The sequence below is a fragment of the Capricornis sumatraensis genome, chromosome X (assembly GCF_032405125.1).
Source record: "Capricornis sumatraensis isolate serow.1 chromosome X, serow.2, whole genome shotgun sequence".
NCBI classification, from domain to species: domain Eukaryota; kingdom Metazoa; phylum Chordata; class Mammalia; order Artiodactyla; family Bovidae; genus Capricornis; species Capricornis sumatraensis.
Window position 1 is genome coordinate 108,142,296 of NC_091092.1, and position 26,602 is coordinate 108,168,897.

Genomic DNA, 26,602 nt, shown 5'->3' on the forward strand with positions numbered 1-26,602 from the left:
GATAAAATACCTTTTATTTAAAGAAATAGAAAAATGAAACCCCCTCCCACCTCCCTCTTTCATGTTTGGGAACACATGTAAGAATTAAAGATTTTATTTTAAAAAAAGAAAAAAAAAAAAGAAATAGAAAAATGGACATAAATTAGATATAATGCCCAAACATCTTTTATAATCAAGTAAAAGGCATACATTACATTTAAATTATGGCATTTTACTCATAAAGATGGCATCTAATTTTGACTCTAAATAATTGAAAATACTTTACCTAGTTTTCCCTAATATGAGATGTTTTCACTTGAAGTAAAAATATACCACCAACCAAAATGCAAGACATAATATTTTGAACAGCCATTGATTGCTCTTTTAAGTTTTGTACTTTTGAATATATACCAAGATGTTGATACGGGCACTTTATCTTCTCAGGTAAGCATTTTGGTAATCAAATGTTTGACTCTGATACTAGTGAAGTGAGTTTTGTTTATGGTGCTCCTTATTGTTAGATGTATCTCATGCCTGCTAGGAAGCCAAGCTTAATACCACAATGTTTATATTTAGTGTAATACCAGCAAAAAAGATAAACAGAAGTCAAAAGTGCTAAAATACCAGCAAGGCAGTATCTTTCTCCCTCTTGCATCTAAAGAGATGATTCTTCTGAGATTCGTATGCTGCTAAGCAAGTGATATTTGCTTTTAAGCTACAGATGCTGCTGCTGCTGCTGCTAAGTCGCTTCAGTCATGTCCGACTCTGTGCGACCCCATAGATGGCAGCCCAACAGGCTCCCCCGTCCCTGGGATTCTCCAGGCAAGAACACTGGAGTGGGTTGCCATTTCCTTCTCCAATGCATGAAAGTGAAAAGTGAAAGTGAAGTCGCTCAGTTGTATCCGACTCTAGCCACCCCATGGACTGCAGCCTACCAGGCTCCTCCGTCCATGGGATTTTCCAGGCAAAAGTACTGGAGTGAGGTGCCATTGACTTCTCCAAAGCTACTGATAGTTGCTACTAGTAATTAGTGAAAGGTCTGCTTGAAACAAGTTCAACTTTAGGATTCAGGTTTTTTGGCCAAACTTGTCTAAAAGTGAATTTAGTAAGGACTGAAACTGAATGTGGTGTTGGAGAAGACTCTTGAGAGTCCCCTGGACTGCAAGGAGACCCAGCCAGTCTATCCTAAAGGAGATCAGTCCTAGGTGTTCATTGGAAGGACTGATGTTGAAGCTGAAACTCCAATACTTTGGCCACCTGATGTGAAGAGCTGACTCATTGGAAAAGACCCTTATGCTGGGAAAGATTGAGGGCAGGAGAAGAAGTGGACGACAGAGGATGAGATGGTTGGATGGCATCACTGACTCAATGGTCATGAGTTTGGGTAAATTCTGGGAGTTGGTGATGGACAGGGAGGCCTGGTGTGCTGCAGTCCATGGGGTTACAAGAGTCGCTGAGCGACTGAACTGAACTGAACTGAAACTGCATGTAAGTATAGAAGGATAAAACCATCTTGATTTGAATTTCAACAGTAAACTTGGTCTCCATTAACTGCTCTGATATTTAGTCTTCAGTCATTTCAGTTCAGTCGCTCAGTCATGTCCGACTCTTTGCAACCCCATGAATCGCAGCACGCCAGGCCTCCCTGTCCATCACCAACTCCCGGAGTTCACTCAGACTCGCGTCCATCGAGTCAGTAATACCATCCAGCCATCTCATCCACTGTCGTCCCCTTCTCCTCCTGCCCCCAATCCCTCCCAGCATCAGACTCTTTTCCAATGAGTCAACTCTTCACATGAGGTGGCCAAAGTACTGGAGTTTCAGCTTTAGCATCATTCCTTCCAAAGAACACCCAGGACTGATCTCCTTCAGAATGGACTAGTTGGATCTCCTTGCAGTCCAAGGGACTCTCAAGAGTCTTCTCCAACACCACAGTTCAAAAGCATTTAGTCTTAAGACTTCTCAAAAAGTTAATATGATGACCTCACATAATCCCAGTGATGAAAACTTTATTTTTCAACTGACTTCCAGGTGAACTAAACTGGAATGAGCCTAATTCACATCAAAAGGGAAATTCCTATAGCAGTATTTCATTAAATTCAAGGGGGAAAAAAACCCCCAATGTTTATATATTATTTAAAAAGCAAGTTGACCACAAAATTGAACATACAATTCCTTGCAAGAACAAAAATATCTTCTCTAATTTGCTTCACTTACATCTATTTTATTTTACTTTGATCTTAGTTTTATTAACTTTGATCTAAGTATTTCAATGATAAAAGAATATAAATGAGACATAACTGAAGGCGTTATGAGAGGGTAGTTTTAATATTTTATAATAATGTCTATTCCTATCAATTTAATAAAATTGTCATTTTTAACAATTAAAGAAGTTGCTCTCCCCACAAATCAGTCCAGTCCAACACAGATTAATTTTATACCATAAACAGTTAGTCATATGATCTTTCATACTTGAGAGGCAGGAACATTTTTTAAACAAAAAACAAAGAAGACAGGGTACAATTTGGTTAGGAATATACTTCAGCTACATTAACAGTGACCAAAACAGAGTACCAAAAGAGACAGGCTTTTTTTCTCTTCTATGTAAAATACTTTGGCCACCTGATGTGAAGAGCCAACTCACTGGAAAAGACCCTGATGTTGGGAAAGAGTGAAGGCAAAAGGAGAATGGGGCAGCCAAGGATGAGATGTTTAGATAGCATCACTGACTCAATGGACATGAATTAGAAGAACTCTAGAAGATAGTGGAGGACAGAGCAGCCTGGTGTGCTGCAGTCCATGGGGTCTCAGGGAGTCAGACACAACTTAGCGACCGAACATGTAAAAGCCTGGACTTACTCATGGGTTAGGGAGTGTAGTGCCTCTGTCCCTTGAGATTATCAGGGATTCAAGATCCTTTTTTCTTGCTGCTCCACCATCCACTAAGTTGTCCTCATCTCCATGATCTATTGCAAAGCCACACCTGCAGTGGAGAGCAAGCTGTTTCCCTTTAAAGTCATGATCTGAAGAAGCATACATTATTTCTACCCACATCCCATTGGTCAGAACTCAGTCATATGGATACACCTAGCTGCAACTGATGCTGAGATATGTCTTGTGGCATGTTCAGACAGAAATGAGGGACCTTCTATATTTAAAAAGGGAAAGGAATGTGTTTTTGAAAAAAAAATTTTTTTTAATTTTTATTTTTACTTTATTTTACTTTACAATACTATATTGGTTTTGCCATACATTGACATGAATCCACCACGGGTGTACATGCGTTCCCAAACATGAACCACCCTCCCATCTCCCTCCCCATAACATCTCTCCGGGTCATCCCCGTGCACCAGCCCCCAGCATGCTGTACCCTGCATTGGACATAAACTGGTGATTTGGTTCTTACATGATAGTATACATCTTTCAATGCCATTCTCCCAAATCATCCCACCCTCTCCCTCTCCCTCTGAGTCCAAAAGTCCGCTATACACATCTGTGTCTCTTTTGCTGTCTTGCATACAGGGTCATCATTGCCATCTTTCTAAATTCCTTATATATGTGTTAGTATACTGTATTGGTGTTTTTCTTTCTGGCTTACTTCACTCTGTATAATCGGCTCCAGTTTCATCCATCTCCTTAGAACTGATTCAAATGTATTCTTTTCAATGGCTGAGTAATACTCCATTGTGTATATGTACCACAGCTTTCTTATCCATTCATCTGCTGATGGACATCTAGGTTGTTTCCATGTCCTGGCTATTACAAACAGTGCTGCGTTGAACATTGGGGTACATGTGTCTCTTTCAATTCTGGTTTCTTCGGTGTGTATGCCCAGCAGTGGGATTGCTGGGTCATAAGGCAGTTCTATTTGCAATTTTTAAAGGAATCTCCACACTAGATGAATACTCAGGCTAACCTAGTGGATACAATCTTGGAACTTCCATGATTACCCACTTCAAGATCAAAGTATTATATGCTGTGTGCTTTTTAGCTGTTAGTGCTATGAAAGCTAAAATGCTTTCTACCTTGGTGGTCCATTTTACTGGGTGCCAGTGAATGTACGCTGGAAGTGGTCTAAAAGATATCTTTTTCTTAGAGCATGTTTGTGTTTGTGCAGGTTTGCTTAAAACTCTTTCTGTATAAATCAGCTCCTTAGGTTTGGGGTAGGGGCTCTGCATTTCCTTCTTGGCTGTTAAAACAATCCTACCAAGATAGTGTTTCATGGTCTAGCTTAGCACAAGTAGGAGATAGTAAACAGTTTTATTGGTCATCTGCTTAGATTCAGTACATTGTCTTATCATACTGTTTGATAGAACATTACTGGCCAGAAAACATGGGTGAAAGAAAAAATGTGGTAGTTCAATTCCCAATGTGTACTTAGTTTTTTCTTTTCATTTCTAAAGTAAAAATAAGAATCTCTACTAACTTTTCAGTTGGCTCTTTTGCTTTTAAAGGATGAGCTACAGGCTGTGTGTTTTTCTGTACTGACATGGCACTTATTAAATACTTCTGTACCATGAAAAATAAAAAGAGAAAGGAAAGAAATATTGGGGAAACATTTAGCAGTCTCTGTCATACTTTATTTACTATGGATTTATAAAATCTATCTATATATCTATCTAAGAGTACTTCAGTTCAGTTCAGTTCAGTCCCTCAGTCGTGTCCGACTCTGAGACCCCATGAATCACAGCACGCCAGGCCTCCCTGTCCATCACCAACTCCCGGAGTTCACTCAAACTCATGTCCATCGAGTCGGTGATGGCATCCAGCCATCTCATCCTCTGTCGTCCCCTTCTCCTCCTGCCCTCAATCCCTCCCAGCATGAGAGTCTTTTCCAATGAGTCAACTCTTCACATGAGTGGCCAAAGTATTGGAGTTTCAGCTTCAACATCAGTCCTTCCAATGAATACCCAGGACTGATTTCCTTTTAGAATGGCTTGGTTGGATCTCCTTGCAGTCCAAGGGACTCTCAAGAGTCTTCTCCAACACCACAGTTCAAAGGCATCAATTCTTCCACACTCAGCTTTCTTCACAGTCCAACTCTCACATCCATACATGACCACAGGAAAAACCATAGCCTTGATTAGACAGACCTCTGTTGGCAAAGTAATGTCTCTGCTTTTAAATATGCTATCTAGGTTGGTCATAACTTTCCTTCCAAGGAGTAGGCATCTTTTAATTTCATGGCTGCAGTCACCATCTGCAGTGATTTTGGAGACCCCAAAAATAATGTCTGACACTGTTTCCACTGTTTCCCCATCTATTTCCCATGAAGTGATGGGACCAGATGTCATGACCTTCGTTTTCTGAATGTTGAGCTTTAAGCCAACTTTTTCACTCTCCACTTTCCCTTTTGTCAAGAGGCTTTTTAGTTCTTCTTCACTTTCTGCCATAAGGGTGGTGTCATCTGAATATCTGAGGTTATTGATATTTCTCCCAGCAATCTTGATTGCAGCTTGTGCTTCTTCCAGCCCAGCATTTCTCATGATATACTCTGCATGTAAGTTAAATAAGCAGGGTGACAAAATACTGCCTTGACGTACTCCTTTTCCTATTTGGAACCAGTCTGTTGTTCAATGTTCAGTTCTAAATGCTGTTCCTGACCTGCATACAGGTTTCCCAAGAGGCAGGTCAGGTGGTCTGGTATTCCCAACTCTTTCAGAATTGTCCACAGTTTATTGTGATCCACACAGTCCAAGGCTTTGGCATAGTCAATAAAGCAGAAATAGATGTTTTTGTGAAACTGTTTTGCTTTTTCCATGATCCAGCAGATGTTGGCAATTTGATCTCTGGTTCCTCTGCCTTTTCTAAAACCAGCTTGAACATCTGGAAGTTCATGGTCCACGTATTGCTGAAGCCTGGCTTGGAGAATTTTGATCATTACTTTACTAGCCTGTGAGATGAGTGCAACTGTGCAGTAGTTTGAGCATTCTTTGGCATTGCCTTTCTTTGGGATTGGAATGAAAACTGACCATTTCTAGTCCTGTGGCCACTGCTGAGTTTTCCAGATTTGCTGGCATATTGAATGCAGCACTTTCACAGCATCATCCTTCAGGATTTGAAAAAGCTCAACTGGAATTCCATCACCTCCACCAGCTTTTTTCATAGTGATGATTTCTAAGGCCCACTTGACTTCACATTCCAGGATGTCTGGCTCTAGGTGAGTGATCACACCATCATGATTAACTGGGTTGTGAAGATCTTTTTTGTGCAGTTCTTCTGTGTATTGTTGCCACCTCTTAATATCTTTTGCTTCTGTTAGGTCCATTCCATTTCTGTCCTTTTTCGAGCCCATCTTTGCATGAAATGTTCCCTTGGTATCTCTAATTTTCTTGAAGAGATATCTAGTCCTTTCCATTCTGTTGTTTTCCTCTATTTCTTTGCATTGATCTCTGAGGAAGGCTTTCTTATCTCTTCTTGCTATTCTTTGGAACTCTGCATTCAGATGCTTATATCTTTCCTTTTCTCCTTTGCTTTTCACGACTCTTCTTTTCACAGCTATTTGTAAGGCCTCCCCAGACAGCCATTTTGCTTTTTTGCATTTCTTTTCCATGGGGATGGTTGATCCCTGTCTCCTGTACAATGTCACGAACCTCAGTCCATAGTTCACCAGGCACTCTGTCTATCAGATCTAGTTAAATCTGTTTCTCACTTCCACTGTATAATCATAAGGGATTTGATTTAGGCCATTCCTGAATGGTCTAGTGGTTTTCCCTACTTTCTTCAATTTAACTCTGAATTTGGCAATAAGGAGTTCATGATCTGAGCCACAGTCAGCTCCTGGTCTTGTTTTTGCTGACTGCATAGAGCTTCTCCATCTTTGGCTGCAAAGAATATAGTCAATCTGATTTTGGTGTTGACCGTCTGGTGATGTCCATGTGCAGAGTCTTCTCTTGTGTTGTTGGAAGAGGGTGTTTGCTATGACCAGTGCGTTCTCTTGGCAAAACTCTATTAGCTTTTGCCCTGCTTCATTCTGTACTCCAAGGCCAAATTTGCCTGTTATCCCAGGTGTTTCTTGAGTTCCTACTTTTGCATTCCAGTTTTCTATAATGAGAAGGACATCTTTTTTTGGGTGTTAGTTCTAAAAGGTTTTGTAGGTCTTCATAGAACCATTCAACTTCAGCTTCTTCACTTATTAAGAAGCTATGATACATGAAGTATTTTTCTGTATCTGGTGGCACAACAGTGACGGAAGCTTTTGCCTTTACACTCATCTCATTCCAACCATCAGATTGGTGTCCCCACTCTTTAGGACAGAGCCCCAGTCAGTTTCTGGTCATTATGTCAAATTCCCAGCTGAGACAAGAAGTCTTCTCTAAGCTCCGGTGTTCTAGAATAGGAGTAGGGTGACTAGCAATCTCATTTCCCTCTTGACTGAGGCACTTCCCAGGACACAGAACGTACAGTGAGTGTTGCTTCTTGCAAACTATACTCTTCACAATACACGTGGTAGAGTTCAGGAATTACAAATTTTGTTAAGGAAATAAATGAAAAAAAATCAAAGTAATTCTTCTCCCATCTTTATTGAAACAAATGAAAGTAATTATTTTTTCTTAAAAGTGAAAGAATTATAGAATGAATATCTCCTGTTATATGCACCCAACTATAATGATAGATTCTTAGAAATTATACAGTTTGATATTTCACACAAATTACATTCTATTTATTTACCAACTAGACCTTAGTGATACATATTTGCAAAGAAGACAGTATTATCAGATTTTATAATTAAATTTTAATAAGGATATTTTAATAGCATTTTTTCATCTGTTTGAGTAAATATTAATTTTAAAAGTACAACTGGGTCAGATTAATCATATAGGACTTATATTTATAAATAAAATTGGAATATATACACATGGAATGTACATACTATTCTATTGCCAATTTTTCTCAATTACTCTTTAAGGCATTATTTCTTCGAATTAAAATTGGGCAGATGGAAACCAATCCATCCTATCATGGAAATATTATAACCTTGATCCAAAACTTGCTTTACTAAACTAACTAGAGAAATTTTAAAAATATAATATTCAATAAATGGAACCCCATAAGCCTTCCTTTCTTCAACTAATAGCAAAAACTGATTAATTCGAAAATCAGGGAAACAGATATTAGAGTGGTTTGCCTGATAGTTCAAACATGTAACCCTTAACTGCCAATTTTATGGGATAAGACAAATTTCAGTGTTTTGTGATTAAAACGGAATCAAATTTTACTAAGCAGACAGAGGATGTGTATAGTATCCCAGGAATGACCAGTGTCATTCAAATGTGAAAAGATTGTTTTCTGTTATCCTGCTACACTTAAGTGAAGTTTAATGGTTGGTTAACTTTCATTGCAGAATCTTAACCAGGGTTAAGTGTTCTAGGCTTGATTCTATTGGACACCTATCCTGATAAAGAAAAATGGTTCTATATATATGGGAAGATAGAATGAATGTTTGTATGTAGGAACCACTGTAACTCACTACTGCCATGTACACTTTCAGAATTATTAAGTTCTTTTTCTCTTGCTGCTCCACCATCCACTAAGTTGTCCTCATCTCCGTGATCTATTGTAGAGCCTTCTTCTTGTAAACTAAAGAAATATTAAATCTGATAATAGGAATTGATTACAAGTTACTACCTAAACTATTTGACAGTTGCTAAGAGAGTAGTATTCTTGCCTGGAGAATCCCAGGGACAGAGGGGACTGGTGGGCTGCCATCTGTGGGGTCGCACAGAGTCAGACACGACTGAAGCGACTTAGCAGCAGCAGCAACAGCAGCAAGAGAGTAGTAGATTCTGAAAGTTCTCATCAAAAGGAAAAAAAAAATGTAACTGTATAAGATGATGGATGTTAACTAAACTTACTGTGGTAATCATTTTGCAATCTATTTAACTCAAATCATTATGCTGTGCACCTTAAACTTATACAGCGTGTGCATTCTAAATTGCTTCAGTTGTGTCTGACTCTATTGTGATCCCGTGAACTGTAGCCCACCAGACTCCTCTGTCCATGGGATTTTTCCAGGCGAGAATGTTGGAGTGAGTTGCCATTCCCTCCTCCAGGAGACCTTCTTGACCCAGGGATTGAACCCACATCTCTAGGTCGCCTGCACTGGCAGGCAGGTTCTTTATCACTAGTGCCACCTGGGAAGCTCCAAACTTACACCGCATTGTATGTCAATTATATTTTGCTGGGGCTCAGCACAGGCTACCCTGAAATGTATTGCAACAGCATATTTATTATTTTGAATTAAAATTACTAAAGAAATGGTCCATGCTAGAGGGATACTCTGGCACTACTCTCTGGCTCCCAGAAAGTAGGAAACAAAACCTCTCATGTGAAAGATACTGTCCCTGCAGATGGAGGCAGAAGGGCATCCTTAGAACCATAGACACAGAATTCAGACAGAGAAGCCTGTATACAAAAATTGTGTTACTTCTTTGACTACCCCAAACCCAAATCCTGTTTAAATTCTTCACTACTTAAGCACCCAAAGCCTAAGTTCTTTGTGCTGTCAGAAATTTCTTTGTCTAAAATGTATAAAGCTGCCTGCTTTGGCCACTTCTTAGGTCCGGTTTTTATGGAATCTCCATGCATATGAATTAAAATTTGTTTCTCTCTCTCCTGTTCATCTGAGTTGTGTCAATTTTATGATTTGCCCAACCACAAGAACTCAAGAGGGGAAACGGGGAAAATATCCCCTCCTCAGCAATTTCAATAAAACATTTTTTTTTTGTTACTACCAAAATGAAGAGAAAAAAAGTACTTTCTCCTAGATGAACAGAATCTATAAGGAAACTTTCAATATCATTTTTGGAAATTTGAAAGGCAAAACAGAAAAATGTGTGCGTGCGTGCCAAATTGCTTCAGTCATGTCTGACTCTATGAGACTGTAGTCCAACTGGCTCCTATGTCCATGGAATCATTCAGGCAAGGTTCCCATTTCCTTCCCCAGGGGATCTTCCCAACCAGGGATTGAACCCACATCTCTCCTGACTCTTACATTGGGAGGCAGGTTCTTTATCACCAGCACCACCTGAGAAGTCCAAACAGAAGCTTAATCTTTCTCAAGTAGTTCTTGAAAACACAGGTTTCAATATGGTCCTAATTTTTCTGTTTTATTGCTTTTTATAATGAAAAATAATACTAAATGCTAAAAATAGCTATATAGAAAGAGTATAGGCTTATCTTCACCCATCATTTCCTCCAAAATATTTTCTTCTCTGCTTGGTACTACTAAATTCAACAAGCTCATTATTTTAAGGCTAAAGACACTTAAATTTATGAATGTTTTGTTCTCCTGAAGCAAGTCTTGCCATAGGGAAGTAGGTTTGATCAGTTCTAACCTGAATTTAATGTTTTTCTTAGTCTTTATGGTACATGAATATTTGATAAATCAGCTGACCTCTGCCTTGTCTGGGTTCCTTAAAGGCACTTGGCAATAATGTGATTCTTTTCCCTATCCTTATTCTAAGGTTGTGATCAACTTCCCTGCACTCTCTGTAAGTCTTCCTGCTACCCTTCCCTAATGATAGCTTGAACAATGTTGGATTCATGATCTCCAAAGAAGAAGATGACCAGGGACCAGGCTTGATCACTCAAGAACTTTTGTGTGGCAGAGTTTTATTAAAGTATAAAAAGGAACAGAGAAAGCTTCTGACATAGACATCAGAAGGGGGATGAAGAGTGCCTCCCTTGCTAGTCTTAGCAAGGGAGTTATATACTTTTCAATTGGTTATTAACAATAAATCAAAGAATGTCTTAAGGTTGTAAAGATCTTACCAGACCCACTCCCACAATATACATTTTAAGATAACAGTATTAGAACTAACAATAGAAAGATCTTATCAGACCCAATTCCATAACATACATTTTTAAATTTATTTATTTTAAAGCTAGTGGAGGTGATGGAATTCCAGTTGAGCTATTTCAAATCCTGAAAGATGTTGCTGTGAAAGTGCTGCACTCAATATGCCAGCAAATTGGGAAAACTCAGCAGTAGCCACAGGACTGGAAATGGTCAGTTTTCATTCCAATCCCAAAGAAAGGCAATGCCAAAGAACGCTCAAACTACTGCACAGTTGCACTCATCTCACACACTAGTAAAGTAATGCTCAAAATTCTCCAAGCCAGGCTTCAGCAATACATGAACAGTGAACTTCCAGATGTTCAAGCTGGTTTTAGAAAAGGCAGAGGAACCAGAGATCAAATTGCCAACATCTGCTGGATCATGGAAAAAGCAAGAGAGTTCCAGAAAAGCATCTATTTCTGCTTTATCGGCCATGCCAAAGCCTTTGACTGTGAGGACCAAATTAAACTGGAAAATTCTGAAAGAGTTGGGAATACCAGACCACCTGACCTGCCTCTTGAGAAACCTATATGCAGATCAGGAGGCAACAGTCAGAACTGGACATGGAACAACAGACTGGTTCCAAATAGGGAAAGGGGTACATCAAGGCAGTATATTGTCACCCTGCTTATTTAACTTATATGCAGAGTACATCATGAGAAACGCTGGGCTGGAAGAAACACAAGCTGGAATCAAGATTGCCAAGAGAAACATCAATAACCTCAGATATGCAGATGACACCACCCTTATGGCAGAAAGTGAAGAGGAACTAAAAAGCCTCTTGACGAAAGTGAAAATGAAGAGTGAAAAAGTCGGCTTAAAGCTCAACATTCAGAAAATGAAGATCATGGTATCTGGTCCCATCACTTCATGGGAAATAGATGGGCAAACAGTGGAAATAGTGTCAGGTCAGACTTTATTATTTGGGGCTCTAAAATCACTGCAGATGGTGACTGTAGCCATGAAATTAAAAGACGCTTACTCCTTGGAAGAAAATTATGACCAACCTAGATAGCATATTGAATAGCAGAGGCATTACTTTGCCAACAAAGGTCTGTCTAGTCAAGGCTATGGTTTTTCCAGTGGTCATGTATGGATGTGAGAGTTGGACTGTGAAGAAAGTTGAGCACTGAAGAATTGATGCTTTTGAACTGTGGTATTGGAGAAGATCCTTGAGAGTCCCTTGGACTGCAAGGAGATCCAACCAGTCCATTCTGAAGGAGATCAGTCCTGGGTGTTCTTTGGAAGGAATGTTGCTAAAGCTGAAACTCCAGTACTTTGGCCACCTCATGCAAAGAGTCAACTCATTGGAAAAGACTCTGATGCTGGGAGGGATTGGGGGTAGGAGGACAAGGGGACAACCGAGGATGAGATGGCTGGATGGTATTACTGACTCGATGGACGCAAGTCTGAGTGAACTCCGGGAGTTGGTGATGGACAGGGAGGCCTGGCGTGCTGCGATTCATGGGGTTGCAAATAGTCGGACAAGACTGAGCGACTGAACTGAACTGATTGAAGGATAATTGCTTTACAGAATTTTGCTGTTTTCTGTCAAACCTCAACATGAATCAGCTATTGGTATGCATATATCCCTTCCCTTTTGAACCTCCCTCATCTCCCTCCCCATCCCACCCCTGGAGGTTGATACTGAGCCCCTGTTTGAGTTTCCTGAGCCATACAGAAAATTTCTGTTGGCTATCTATTTTACATATGGTAATGTAGGTTTCCATGTTACTCTTTCCACACATCTCACCCTCTCCTCCCCTCTCCCCATGTCCGTAAGTCCGTTCTCTATGCCTCTTTCTCCACTGTTGCCCTGTAAATAAATTCTTCAATATCATTTTTTTAGATTCCATTTTAAGATGACATATTAGGCTTCCCTGGTGGCTCAGAGGGTAAAGCGTCTGCCTGCAATGCAGGAGACCTGGGTTTGATCCCTGGGTGGGGAAGATCCCCTGGAGAAGGAAATGACAACCTTGCCTGGAGAATCCCATGGACAGAGGAGCCTGGTGGGCTATAGTCCATAGGGTTGCAAAGAGTTGGACACACTGAGTATGACAGGATTAGTCAGAAGATTCTCAAGAAGGAGAAACATGTCCTCAAGCAGGATACATTGTTGGTATATAATCATTGGTACAGAGTTTAAGGAAAAATATATCCTTGAGCAAGATGAGTTGCTTTGTTGTGCAATCATCAGCTCTGGGCTTAAAGAAAAAAAAAAAAAAAACTTTGTCTCTTTCTCCTCCTTGAGAACTTTAGACCCCTATCTCCTCTTCCAGAGCCCCAGACCCCTCTTAGCAACCTGCTTAGGAATTGACTCTCTCACTAATCAACTCCACCCCCACCCCCCACTGGTTTACCTTTTTTTCCCCCAACTAAACTATAGTTGACTCACAATGTTATATTAGTGTTAGGTGTGTAATATAGTAATTTGATATTTTTATAGCTTACACTGGATATAAAGTTATTATAAATACTGACAATATTTCTTGTGCTGGGCACTGCATTCTTGTCAATTATTTATTTTATAAGTGGTAGTCTATATCCCTTAATAATTCCCTTACCTATTTTCCCCTGCTCTCACTGCTCTCCCTTTAGTAACCACTAGTTTGATCTAGATCTATGAGTGCATCTGTTTTATCATATTTATTTATTTTTTAGATTTCACATGTAAGTGAAAACATACAGTATTTATCTTTCACTGTCTGCCTTATTTAACTAAGTATAATACCTTCCAGGTCCATTCATGTTAGGGAAATACCTATCAACATACCAATCGCATTTTTCACAGAACTAGAACAAATAATGTAAAAATTTTATGGAAACACGAAAGATCCCAAACGCCCAAAACAATCCTGAGAAAGAAGTAGAGTTGAGGAATCATATGCCCTGAGTATACTACAAAGCTACAGCAATCAAAATGGTATGGTACTGGCACAAAAACTGATACACAGATCAATGGAACAGAATGGAGAGCCCAGATATAAACCCATGCACTTACGGTCAATTAATCTACAACAAAGGAGGCAAGAATATACAATAGAGAAAATACAGTCTCTTCAACAAGTGGTGCTGGGAAAACTAGCACCATGTAAAAGAATGAACTTAGTATACTCCCTAACACTGTATACAAAATTTAACCTAAAATGAATTAAAGACCTAAGTGTAAAACCAAATTCTATAAAACTCCTAGAAAAAAACATAAGCAGAACATAAAGCACAGCAATAACTTTTTGCACCCATCTCCTAAAGTAAAGGAAATGGAAGCGAAAATAAACAAAGGGAACTAATTAAAATTAAAAGCTTTTGCACAGCAAAGGAAACCATCAACAAAATGAAAAGACAACCTATAGAATGGGAGAAAATATTTGCAGATGATCTGACCAATAAGAGGTTGATATCTAAAATATATAAACAGCTCATATAAGTCAATACCAAAAAATCAAACAACCTGATTTTAAAATAGGCAGAAAAACTGAATAGACATTTTTCCAAAGAGTAAATGTGGATGGCCAACAGCACATGAAAACATGCTCAACATTAGTAATCATCAGGGAAATGCAAATAAAAAACCACAGTGAGATAGGACCTCAAACCTGTCAGAATGGCTATAATCAAAAAACAAAAATAACAAACATTGGATATGGAGAAAAGGGAACTCTCCTACAGTGTTAGTAGGAATGTAAGTTGGTACAGTGGACTTTGGAAAACAGCATGGAGGCTTCTCAAACTAAAAATAGAATTATCATTGACCAGCAATTCCACTCTCAGGTATATATCTTGAAAAAAAAAAAAAAAACACCTAAAACACTAATTAGAAAAGATACATGTACTCCAATGGTCATAGTAGCATTATTTACTATAGCTAAGATATGGAAGCAATCTAAGTGTCCATCAACAGATGAATGGAACAAAAAAAATATGGAATACACAAACACACACACACACATACACACACACACAATGGAATACCACTTGACCACAAAATAGAATGAAATTTTGCCATCTGCAACAACACGGATGGACCTGGAGGGTAATAAGCATAAGCTAAGTGAAATAAGTAAGAAAGAGAAAGACTGTATGTTCTTTCTGAGATGTGGAATCTAAATAAAGCTATTTTTTTAAATGAAGGGACAAGTTTGGTCACAACTCTGAAAATGATATTATTCTTTAGTATGCTGCTACTGCTAAGTCACTTCAGTCGTGTCCAACTCTGTGCGACCCCATAGACGGCAGCCCACCAGGCTCCCTCATCTCTGGGATTCTCCAGGCAAGAACACTGGAGTGGGTTGGCATTTCCTTCTCCAATGCATGAAAGTGAAAAATGAAAGTGAAGTTGCTCAGTCGTGTCTGACTCTTAGCGACCCCATGGACTGCAGTCCACCAAGCTCCTCCATCTATGGGATTTTCCAGGCAAGAGTACTAGAGTGGGTTGCCATTGCCTTCTCCATTCTTTAATATATGCAGAGGCAAATCAGCTATATCCCCCCTTGAGTATAACTTAAGTACAGTTTACTCAGCACATTAAACAGTATCCAAAGGGCAATGTTGTCTATGTAATTCTTCACTTTTATGTGTCTTAAATGCCTTATGGTAGAAATTTAAATGTTTCACTCTGTGACTTGGACTGTGATTAGGTGTAAGGACTAACTAAATCACACACTTACCTCATCTGAGTATATAACCAACTGAGACGTAGATGTAGAATGCAGATAAAAAGTAAAATGTCAGCTAATTATTGATAAAGATGAATTGGACAGTGGTTTGGAACTTTGGACACAACTGGCTTATTAATACTTTCCACCAAAATCGAAAGTATTCACACCAAACTGGTCAGTTTACTTCCTACAGGAAGTCCACAACCTGAACAAGAAAGAGGAAAAGGAGAAAAAACAGATTCCTAGATTCAAGTTACTGGGAAAGAAAGAGAAGGCTCTGATTATCTGCTCATGTTTATTCCTTCACCCAAATTCACTGAACTGATACTTTTTTTTTTTTTTTCTCCCATGGGGAATCATGAGGGAGGAGGTAGAAATCTGGGATTTTTTTTCTTCCTATACTTTTCCCACTCCTGAGTGAACAGTCTCCTATTTACTGTAAACATAGTAAGTAGGAGTCAAGAACCCTCACCACTCCCTTTCCATCAACCTTCCTTTATCTTCATCATCCTTGTTCCATCTGTCCAGTAAAACTATCAAGTCTCATAAAATGAAAATGCCAGGATCCTGCCCCTCAATCCCTACTCCTTGCACATGCATGTTTGCACCAACTTGGATTGATCATTTTAATAGTGTTATCATTCAACAACAACTGAGTGTGCATCTTGGCAGCCAGATACTATGCTCTTGGCAGCTCAGACACTAACATGAACAAAACACAGACTCTGCTGTCAAGAGGTTTGATGAACATTTTTCCAATATGTTTTATTTATGGATCCATTCTATTTAAATCAGTTGGCATTTCCTTGTCAGGATATTATTCTTGGTGGACATTTAGACTTTGTTTCGCATTGTCACTTCTTTAAGATCACAAATCATTCTCTGCAGGCAAAATTTCCCCTGTGCTTGTATTTCTTGTTCCTAAGTAACTCTTGGTCCAGGTGTTTTTTGTGCCTCTCTGAGATTAGTTCAGTCACTTTTCTCTGTGGGATGTTCTCTGTGGGAGTGGTTTTACTGTTTAACTGCACATCAGATTCATGACTCTTTTTTTATTTCCCAGATGTTCTATAGCTTGAGGACACTGTTCTTTGACTAATTTGTTGTCTTTTTGTGTGTCTGATTTGCTGATTTATGCGTCATGCTGGTCTCATTTCTCCCAAGGTCAGTCATCTGGCTGTGCTTTGTTTGCAAGCTGAATGTAAACTCCCATGTTGGATTCGGTCTGTAATCATAAACAGCTCCTGAGAAATGTGTCATTGGTCCTCCCATTATCCCACACTGGCCTCCAGATCTTGATCCTATGCTCTACTTCCCCTCACGTTGTTTCCTCTCATCAATTCACTTCGTTAAAGCTCCCATCCTCTTCATAGGCACAGTAGGACTGCCTGTGACAAGACTGGCAAGCTTGTCCATTAATGCCTTTAATCCAATGGTCAGATTTGTGTTCTGAGCTTACTCAACCCATCAGCAAGCTTGTCCATTAATGCCTTTAATCCAATGGTCAGATTTGTGTTCTGAGCTTACTCAACCCATCAGCAGTACGTTTGACCAGTTGAAGTTCCTTCTGCTCTTGGCTTTCATGACTAGCCTTACTAATTTATTATCATCCTGGCTGTCCTTTCTCCATTCTATTCCTCTTCCTCTGATCTCTGACCTGGAGGGCCAACACACTCCATTGCACAGGTTACAGATTACATCCTGCATATGCGATGCTGCTGCTGATGGCATCTTCTCAGCAGTTGTGCTATATGACAGGCCCAGTATCCTAGGCTGGGACATCTGAAGTCAGAGCCTTGGGTTCTTCCATTTGGTCTCTGTAGGACCTTGAGAAAATTTCTTTGCTCTACACTCATTTTCATTAATTGGAATGTGGACATGATGATAGTATCTGTTACAAAGATTATTTTTGAGAATTCAAGGTACAAATGCATGTGGAATCCTTAGAAAGTCCTCATTCCCAGTGAGTGTTCCATAAGTGTTACATATTACCATTATTATCATTTAAACTCTAGTTTGGTATTCTGTGACTGTGATGTACTTAGACTGCCAATCTTCCTTTCTTGGTGAGTTTTCTAAGAATCACACACAAAAATACTCTATGAAAATAAAGTACATGGGACTTCTCTGGTGGTCCAGTGGTTAAGAATCTTCCTGCCAATGCAGAGGACATGGGTTCAATTCCTGGTCCGGGAAGATCCCACTTATGATGAGGCAGCTAAGCCCACATACCCTAGAGCCCATGTACCACAAGAAGATAAGCTAATGCAATGAGAAGCCCAGGCACCACAACTAGAGAATAGCCAATGCATGGCAATAAACAGCCCATGCTCTGCAACGAAGACCCAGTGAAGCCCAAAAAAAGGTGGCGGGGCGGGGGGAGGATATAGTTCAAAATACGAAGCCTAAGTCTTGGATGGAGCCTGAAGTTGGATGCTAATTGCCTAAAACTCAGATAAAATATGCATGTTTCAGAGGTCCCAATATTTTTGCTCTCTAGTAACATTTTTTAGAAGAAAACATGTAAGAGCTTTAGATGCATAGCAACTTTTCTCTCTCAATTTTTATTTTGTTGTTTACTGTTCTTGTAGCCATAGAGAAGAAAATGTAGTTGTTTTAAGTTAATCAAAATGTCTGGTCTCTTAGCTGACCTTATGAGAGTGAGACCTTATGGGGCTTCCCTGATGGCTCAGACAGTAAAGCATCTGCCTACAATGTGGGAGACCCAGGTATGATCCCTGGGTCAGGAAGATCCCCTGGAGAAGAAAATGGCAACCCACTCCAGTACTCTTGCCTGGAAAATCCCACTGATGGAGGATCCTGGTAGGCTACAGTTCATGGGGTTGTAAAGAGCCAGACACGACTGAGCGACTTCACTTTCACCTTCTTTCACTTTATGAGAGTGAAGTAAAAACATGTAAATAAAATAAATACCTCTTGAAAAAGATATACAATTATGTAAAGATAATAAGAGTATGCAGGCAGCATTATTTAATTATCTAGTCAAAGAAAATAGTTTCTTGTAGTTTACCCATCATCCTCTATTTTCTTTGATTACTTTGTAATCTTTATCCTATTTCAGATGTATCTTCAGTGATTCCATTTACTTCTTATATGCCTATTAAGTTCTCCTATTAAACAAATGCATATGCTTGATATTACAGCACAGAAAACTATAGAAATTCAGAGAAATGACATGTATAACAATTTCTATTATATTTTGATATATATTTCTCCATCATTGAAATGTTTTTGTTGTTTGCCAGAAAAGAATATTTCCTACAGATGAAAATGTTTACTGATTTTGTAAATGAATTTTTATAACTCAATGGAGTTTTAAATTAATTATATTTAATCAAGTATTCTGGTTTTTAAAATCACTAATATTCCACCATATTGATTAAAACTCAATAATTTCTTGATTCACCCAGATAACAGGCACCTTTGGCTAATATAGCTCTTGCTGCATGATATGTTGGCACTATGGGTTGAATAGTAATTATGTAGGGACAATATCTGAATGGGAGACTTTCCCCTTTTTGTGCAACATAATGAGCTTGCTGGCATATCCAAATGATTATTGCCATTGTTGCTTTATGACACTATTTTGTCGGACAGACAACTCTGCAATTGTCTGAAATCTGTTTGATTAAATATTTTATACATATATATACATATATAAACATATGGGCTTCCCTGGTAGCTAGATGGTAAAGAATCTGCCCTCAGTGTGGGAGATCCAGGTTCAATCCCTGGGTCTGGAAGATTCCCTGGAGAAGGGAATGGCAACCCACTCCAGTATTCTTGTCCAGAGAATCTCATGGACAGAGAAGGCTAGTGGGCTACAGTTCATGGGGTCACAAAGAGTAAGACACAACTGAGTGACTAATGTGCGTGTTATGGGTGTGAATTCAGTACTGAAGTGATAAGTTAATGATGATTTTGGTTACCAGTCATGACTACTCACATAGCTCTCACTTCATACATATCAGTGCATTACTTGATCTTAACATGTTCCTCTCACCCTTGTGCAAGCCACTACCTGGCCTGAAATACTGTGGAAACTGCATTAACTTCTCTCCTTGAATCTACTTTGCTCAGTTTACCATTAAAAGAACATATTACTTCATGCTTAAAGCATTCAGTGACCCCCACTATTTTTAGAGGTTTCAAATCTTCACTATACTCTGTGTTGTCTTGCCAATTTTGCTTACTTTCTCTCTTGATAAGTTTTCCTGTTCCCTCTGCTCCACCCACAGTAAGTTCTTCCTCAAATGGGTCAAGCTGGGTTCCACCACAGAAAATTCCTGTATACTTCTCTGATGCCTAGAAGGTGACTCATTTTTCTTCCATCTCTTCATCCAGCTAACTCCAATTCAGCCTCCAGGTGTGATGTATTGGTCTTCTCATGGGGGATCTTTAGTACTCAAGGTCCCAGGACCTATGCTCTCATAGCCTCCTTTACTTGTTCAAGGTAACAGTTATCACAGCTATCATTTTATTTATTACCACAGTTCAGTTCAGTTCAGTCGCTCAGTCATGTCCAACTCTTTGTGACCCTATGAATCACAGCACGCCAGGCCTCCCTGTCCATCACCATCTCCCAGAGTTCACTCAAACGCACGTCCATTGAGTTGGTGATGCCATCCAGCCATCTCATCCTCTGTCATCCCCTTCTCCTCCTGCCCCCAATCCCTCCCAGCATCAGACTCTTTTCCAATGTGTCAACTCTTTGCATGAGGTGGCCAAAGTACTGGAGTTTCACCTTTAGCATCATTCCTTCCAAAGAACACCCAGGACTGATCTCCTTTAGAATGGACTGGCTGGAGTCCAAGGGACTCTCCAGAGTCTTCTCCAACACCACAGTTCAAAAGCATCAATTCTTTGGCTCTCAGCCTTCTTCACAGTTCAACTCTCATATCCATACATGACCACTGAAAAAACCATAGCCTTGAGTAGACGGACCTTTGTTGGCAAAGTAATGTCTCTGCTTTTCAATATGCTATCTGGGTTGGTCATAACTTTCCTTCCAAGGAGTAAGCGTCTTTTATTTCATGGCTGCAGTCACCATCTGCAGTGATTTTGGAGCCCAAAAAAATAAAGTCTGACACTGCTTCCACTGTTTCCCCATCTATTTCCCATGAAGTGATGGGACCAGATGCCATGATCTTCATTTTTCAAATTATTCTAAAACAAGTTGTGTCTTTGGCAGTTTACTGTCACTTGTTTTCCACTGATCATAATAAGCTCCACAAAGACAAAAATCATACTTCTCTCAGCAATGAAAGCCCTCAATTACTATTTACTGAATGAATAAAAGAATGAAAATATAAATCATAAGAAATATGTTTGTAAGGTACGCTTAGATATTGGCTGTAGAAACAAAATTGTCTACCCCATATTCATGAATTTAGCCACAGTGAGAAAGTTAAACTGTGGTGGAAGCTTAGTCAGTGGTTCATGAAGCTCTCCAGAGAATGGAAAACATTCTGACAGCAGGAGGTGCTTTGAGGAGAGAAGCTTGTGCTAACTATTAAATATTGTAAGATAGAAAAACAAAGAAGTTATTAAGTATTTACACCCCTGTTCAAACACAGCTGAGGTTAAATATATATACTGAGTACAGATTTCATGAAGTGTCTTCTTAAGGATTTGCTAAAGATGGGCAGACATTTTCTCCAACATTAAAAGGTTTGTTAACAGTAATACTAAAGTCTGTTGACTTGTAACTCTGAATTTTTAAAATACTTATTTTAGAAATCTACGTTTATTCTCTTAAATTTTTCAGCTATGCTTATCATAAAAGATTGATTTTGTCTAATAACCAGATGATAACTCACTGACAGCTGTTCATGTCCACCTAAAAGGACTATATAGATTCTGCCAAATTAGAAATGCAGTGAATAGCATATTTATTAAGAATATGACTGTTCAAACAAAATACTGAGATTCTAATAGATCAACTTCAAAACCTAATATAAAATATTAGTTTATCATAATTGTTGTCAATGGTGATGCTGTTCCTCTTCCTTAGGGGGTTATATACAATATATTTGAGTTATGGACAAGGATGATGTTTGTATCATGAACATACACTCAATCACTTATTACTTGCCTAATCCTCTGCTCATAGATGACAATCACATCTCTACTTCTACCAGTGGATATTCTTGTAATCAGAATTATTACAGCCATAGACACAGATCCTCACAGGAAGTTCAGTACTTCTGAACCTAAAACTAGCTTCTCATTTCTTAGCTTCATTTTAACACTGCCCATAAAAGCTTCAACAATTAAACAGAAATAAAAACAGATATCAGATACGTAGAATATGTCTGTCTCTGGAGTTAGATTAGTATATCCAATAGAAATATTAAGCAGAAGGGAAACGGAAAGATCCAGAAGTAAGAGAGAGGAAGACAATGAGGGAGTGCTTGATTTTGTGTGTGTGTGTGTAGGTTTTCTCAATTCCAAAATATTTTTCTATGGAGACTAAAAGGGAAAGTTAATCTAAAAACAGGATTTGGTACAACCCATTTTTTGAGAAACAGAAAGATAAAGGATCCTAAAGTTTTTTCATGTATAAAAATGTATACACATTCTTTGAGAAGCAGAGAGGTAAAATTTATGTGTTACTAATCATAGCACAGTACTTTCATAAGACAGTTTATATTTTTCTCATGTTTCATTATGAGTTATCTGTTTTTCGTAAACATTTGAAAAGATTTTGGGCTCCAAGTACAGTGATCACATGCACAAATCATACATGTCACGATTTTTTAATGAAGGTACATAACCTCTTTGTCTCAAGCTATTGACACTTTATTTAGGCTGCATTTGTATCAAGGAATTCTCCAGAAACAAATTTTTAAATATTCACAGAACGGAAACTCTGATAGAGTAACAAAGTACCCTTCAGACTTTGTGTATCTGATGAAAATCTAATTGTATTTTGCTGATTTCAAAACTCTATATTTTCAGTGCAGGGATACAAAAAGCTAAGATACAGAAAGTAAATGCTTACAAAGGCTTTTGTTTTGGCACTTATGACTTTTTTCCCCATTGATATGCTGTAATTATTAAAATATTTTAACTTACTAGATATTTCTAATCTAAGTTCATTGTTATCACGGAGGAATCAGAGCGAAAAAACCTAAACCATAAATGCTGAATAAAACTGCAAAAGCTGTCCCTAAAATCTGAAAACAAAAGACAGAAATTATAGAAAGTAGCATAGTTTATCATATAAATAAAACAACTGATCTATATCAGCGTGTTTTAACTTTAGCATCACTGATATTTGGGACAGAGAATTCTTTGCTCAAGGGGCTAGCTTATGTATTGTAGGATGTTTAGCAGCAGCCCTGGCTTCTACCCACTACATACAAGTAGCACCCCCTTCCCTATTTATAACATCCAAAAAAGTCTCCACTCTTTGCCAAATATCCCCTGGGGCAAGGTAAAAAATCACCTCCACCTCCTTTCAGAACTACCCACCTAGCTAAAAGCCTGTTAATTTGTGCACACTATCCTACAGCTATATCTGTAGGATAGATTTTGAGAAGCAGGATTTCTGGATCAAATGGCAATTTTGATAAATATTGCCAGATTTTCTTCCATGGGGATGTAACCACTTTGCACTGATACTAGCAATGTAGGAAGGACAGTGCCTAGTACTTCAAAATGTCACAGAAAGGTGAATGGTCAAACTTCGATTTTTCTTTTTGCCAATCTGATAAGTGAGGGGAAATGTCTCAGTGTTGTTTTGATTTGTATTTTCGAGCTTGTTTTGGCAGAACAAATTTTTATTATTCTGTTCTCAAGGGGACCACTTTAATAGCATTTGTTACTTTCTGAAAGCCATGCTTTTTAAACTTGGTCACTGTTCAGACAATTTAAGGAAAAGAAAAAAAATATTTTGGTCTCCCTCTGTGGGCTTCAATTAGTTGTACTAGCCAATTACTAAAATATGCTCAAACAAATATATTTAAAAAGCATATCTTTAGCTTCCAGCTTTTATGCAGCTATAAAAGTGATCAGTTTATGAATTCAATAAAAACAAAACAGCCAAACCAAAACACTCAAATTAAGAATGCTAATTTAATATAGCCACTGATATACTGTGAACACTTAATCACCACTGACAACATGAATATGGGACTGTTCATTAAGGAAGGTGCTTGTGTATTTTCCCTTGTCTTTCCTACAGAGAGCCACAGGATATGGCAAGCTGCCCTCCATTGCTGAGACATTCCATCACTTTAGGTCTCATGAAAAAAGAGGATCCATGGACACATCTGGTCTTCTTTTGGCACAAAATTATCATTTATGTCCAAGTCCTTTCTTCTCAGAACTCTCCTCCTCCAATTGCAGAAAATTTTCTTTTTCTTTTTTTTTTTCGCAAGGAATACGACTTTATTTGTGGAGCTGACTGACTGAGAAGATGGCAGGCTAGCACCTCAAAATAACCATCTTCTGCAGAAAAATTTCTGATACCACTGTCCCATAGGCCCAGGTATCTGTGACCTGTCCTGGCCTGTTCAATGGAGGGAGCTCATTCTCATCTATGTGTGTGTCTGTTTTCTCTCTAATTGAAATATCATTGACATAAAATATGAAATTATTTTCAAGTGTACAAAATAATTCAATATTTTTTATATATCACACATTACACAGTTAGTATAAAATATTGACTATATTCTGTGTTGTACATTACATCCTTATAACTCACCCATTTTATAACTAGTAATTTGTACTTCCTAATCCCATTCACCTATTTTGCCTCTATCCCTACCCCTCTCTCCTCTGGTAATCCCTAGTTTGTTCTCTTTATGTGTGAGTCTGTTTCTATTTGGTTGTATTTGTTCATTTGTTTCATCTTTTGGATTCTCTGTATCAGTGAAAACGTGCAGTATATGTCTTTCTGTCTGACTTATCTCACTAAGCATAATAACCCCCAAGGTATTTTATTTTGTGATGTAGTTTTTTTTTTTTTTTTCTTTTCTGAAAAGTAAGTGATAGGATGGGTGGTCAGAACTTTCCTATTCCCTAGAACATCCAAATGATCTATTGTGTTTTTCAATTATGACTATATTTTGACAATGAAGTATCTATTACTGTGGTAGATACTTAAAATGGCCTTGAATATATATGCCTAATTACTAAATGATAACAGAATAAAATTAAGAAAGCAGCAATAAAATCAAGCTTCAAGAAGAACATAAGCTATATGAAAATGAAAGCAAAAATAAACAAATGAGTAATTAAACTTAAAATATTTTATAGCAAAGGAAACCATAAACAAAATGGAAGACAACATATAGATATTTGTAAACTATGTGATTGAATGAGATTAATCTCCAAAATATACAAACAACTCATGCAGTTTCAATATGAAAAGAAAAAAAAAACAAAGATCAAAAAATGGGCAGAGGATCTGAATAGATACTACTACAAAGACATACAGATGGCCAAGAGGCACATGAAATGATGCTCAATATGACTAATTGTTAGAGAAATGCAAATCAAAACCACAATGAGGTATCACCTTGCACCAGTCAAAATATGTGTATTATACATGTGTGTTAGTCGCTCAGTCGTGTCCAATTCTTTTGTGAACCCGTGGACTGTAGCCCATCAGGTTCCTCTGTCCATGGAATTCTCCAGGCAAGAGTACTGGAATGGGTTGCCATTCCCTTCTCCAGGGGATCTTCCCAACCCAGGGACTGAATGTGGGTCTCCTGCATTGCAGGCAGATTCTTCTACTGTCTGAGCCACCAGGGAAGCTGACCATCATTAAAAAGTATATAAATAGTAAATGCTGAAAAGGGTGTGGAGAAAAGAGATCCCTCCTACAGTGTTGGTGGAAATGTAAACTGGTGCAGCCACTATGGAAAACAGTCTGGTGGTGGTGGTTTAGTTGCTAAAGTGAAGTCGCTCAGTCGTGTCCGACTCTTTGCTACTCCATGGACTATAGCCCACCAGGCTTCTCCATCCATGGGGTTTTCCAGGCAAGAATACTGGAGTGGGTTGCCATTTCCTTCTCCAGGGGATCTTCCCCACCCAGGGATTGAACCCAGGTCTCCCACATTGCAGGCAGACACTTTACCCTCTGAGTTGTGTCTAACTCTTTTGATCTCATGGACTATAGCTTGCCAGACTCGCCTGTCCATGGGATTTCCCAGGCAAGAATACTGGAGTGGGTTGCTATTCCCTTCTCCAGGCATTTTTCCAGACCCAGGGACTGAACCCAGGTCTACTGTATTGCAGGAGGACTCTTTACCAACAGAGCTACCAGGGAAGCCTATGGAAAAAAAAAAGAGGTTCATTAAAAAGCTAAAAATACAGTTACTATATGAGCAAGCAATCCCACTCCTGGATATATTTCCAGAAAACAAGAAATGACAATTCTAATTCAAAAAGAGATATGTACCCCAATGTTCACAGCAGCGCTATTTATGATACCCGAAGACATAGAAGCAACCTAAGTATCCATTGACAGATGAATGGATAAAGAAGATGTGGTATGTATTGTTGAGACCAGCTAGACAAGCAGGGTTTCCAAAAGTGCGATGAGGTGAGAGAATGAGAAACATGACACAAGATTTCAGAGAAAAGCGAGGATCGGGGACCAACACCGCTCCAAGGTGAAGGTGCCGAAACTGAATCCAAGCCAGCTTTATTATACTTTCAGCCATGAATGAAAGAATATGCAGGGAGTTAAACTATAACTCATGTGGCCTTCAGGGCCAAAGAACAAAATGATCATTAACCATTGAGTAATTAGGAAACAGTAATCAATAGCAAATCAGTAACTAAGACTAATATTCTTATCTATAGATTTTCCATGAGATACGTAAAACGTGACTCTTGAGATGCTGGTTGAGAAACAGTCTGGGGTCGGTTTTCTGACCCCAGGATCATATCTTGTTTTCAAGATTATGAACTGTTCCCTCTGGACTTGTTCCAAGAGTCTCATGCCTTATAGCATCCAGTTTATCAATAATTATAAATTTCTTTTGCCGCCCTTGTTGGGGTCTGCTTTTCTTTTATTCTTCCTGTCTCCTATGTGTATATACAGTGGAATACTCCTCAGCCATTACAAATAATGAAATAATGCCATTTGCAG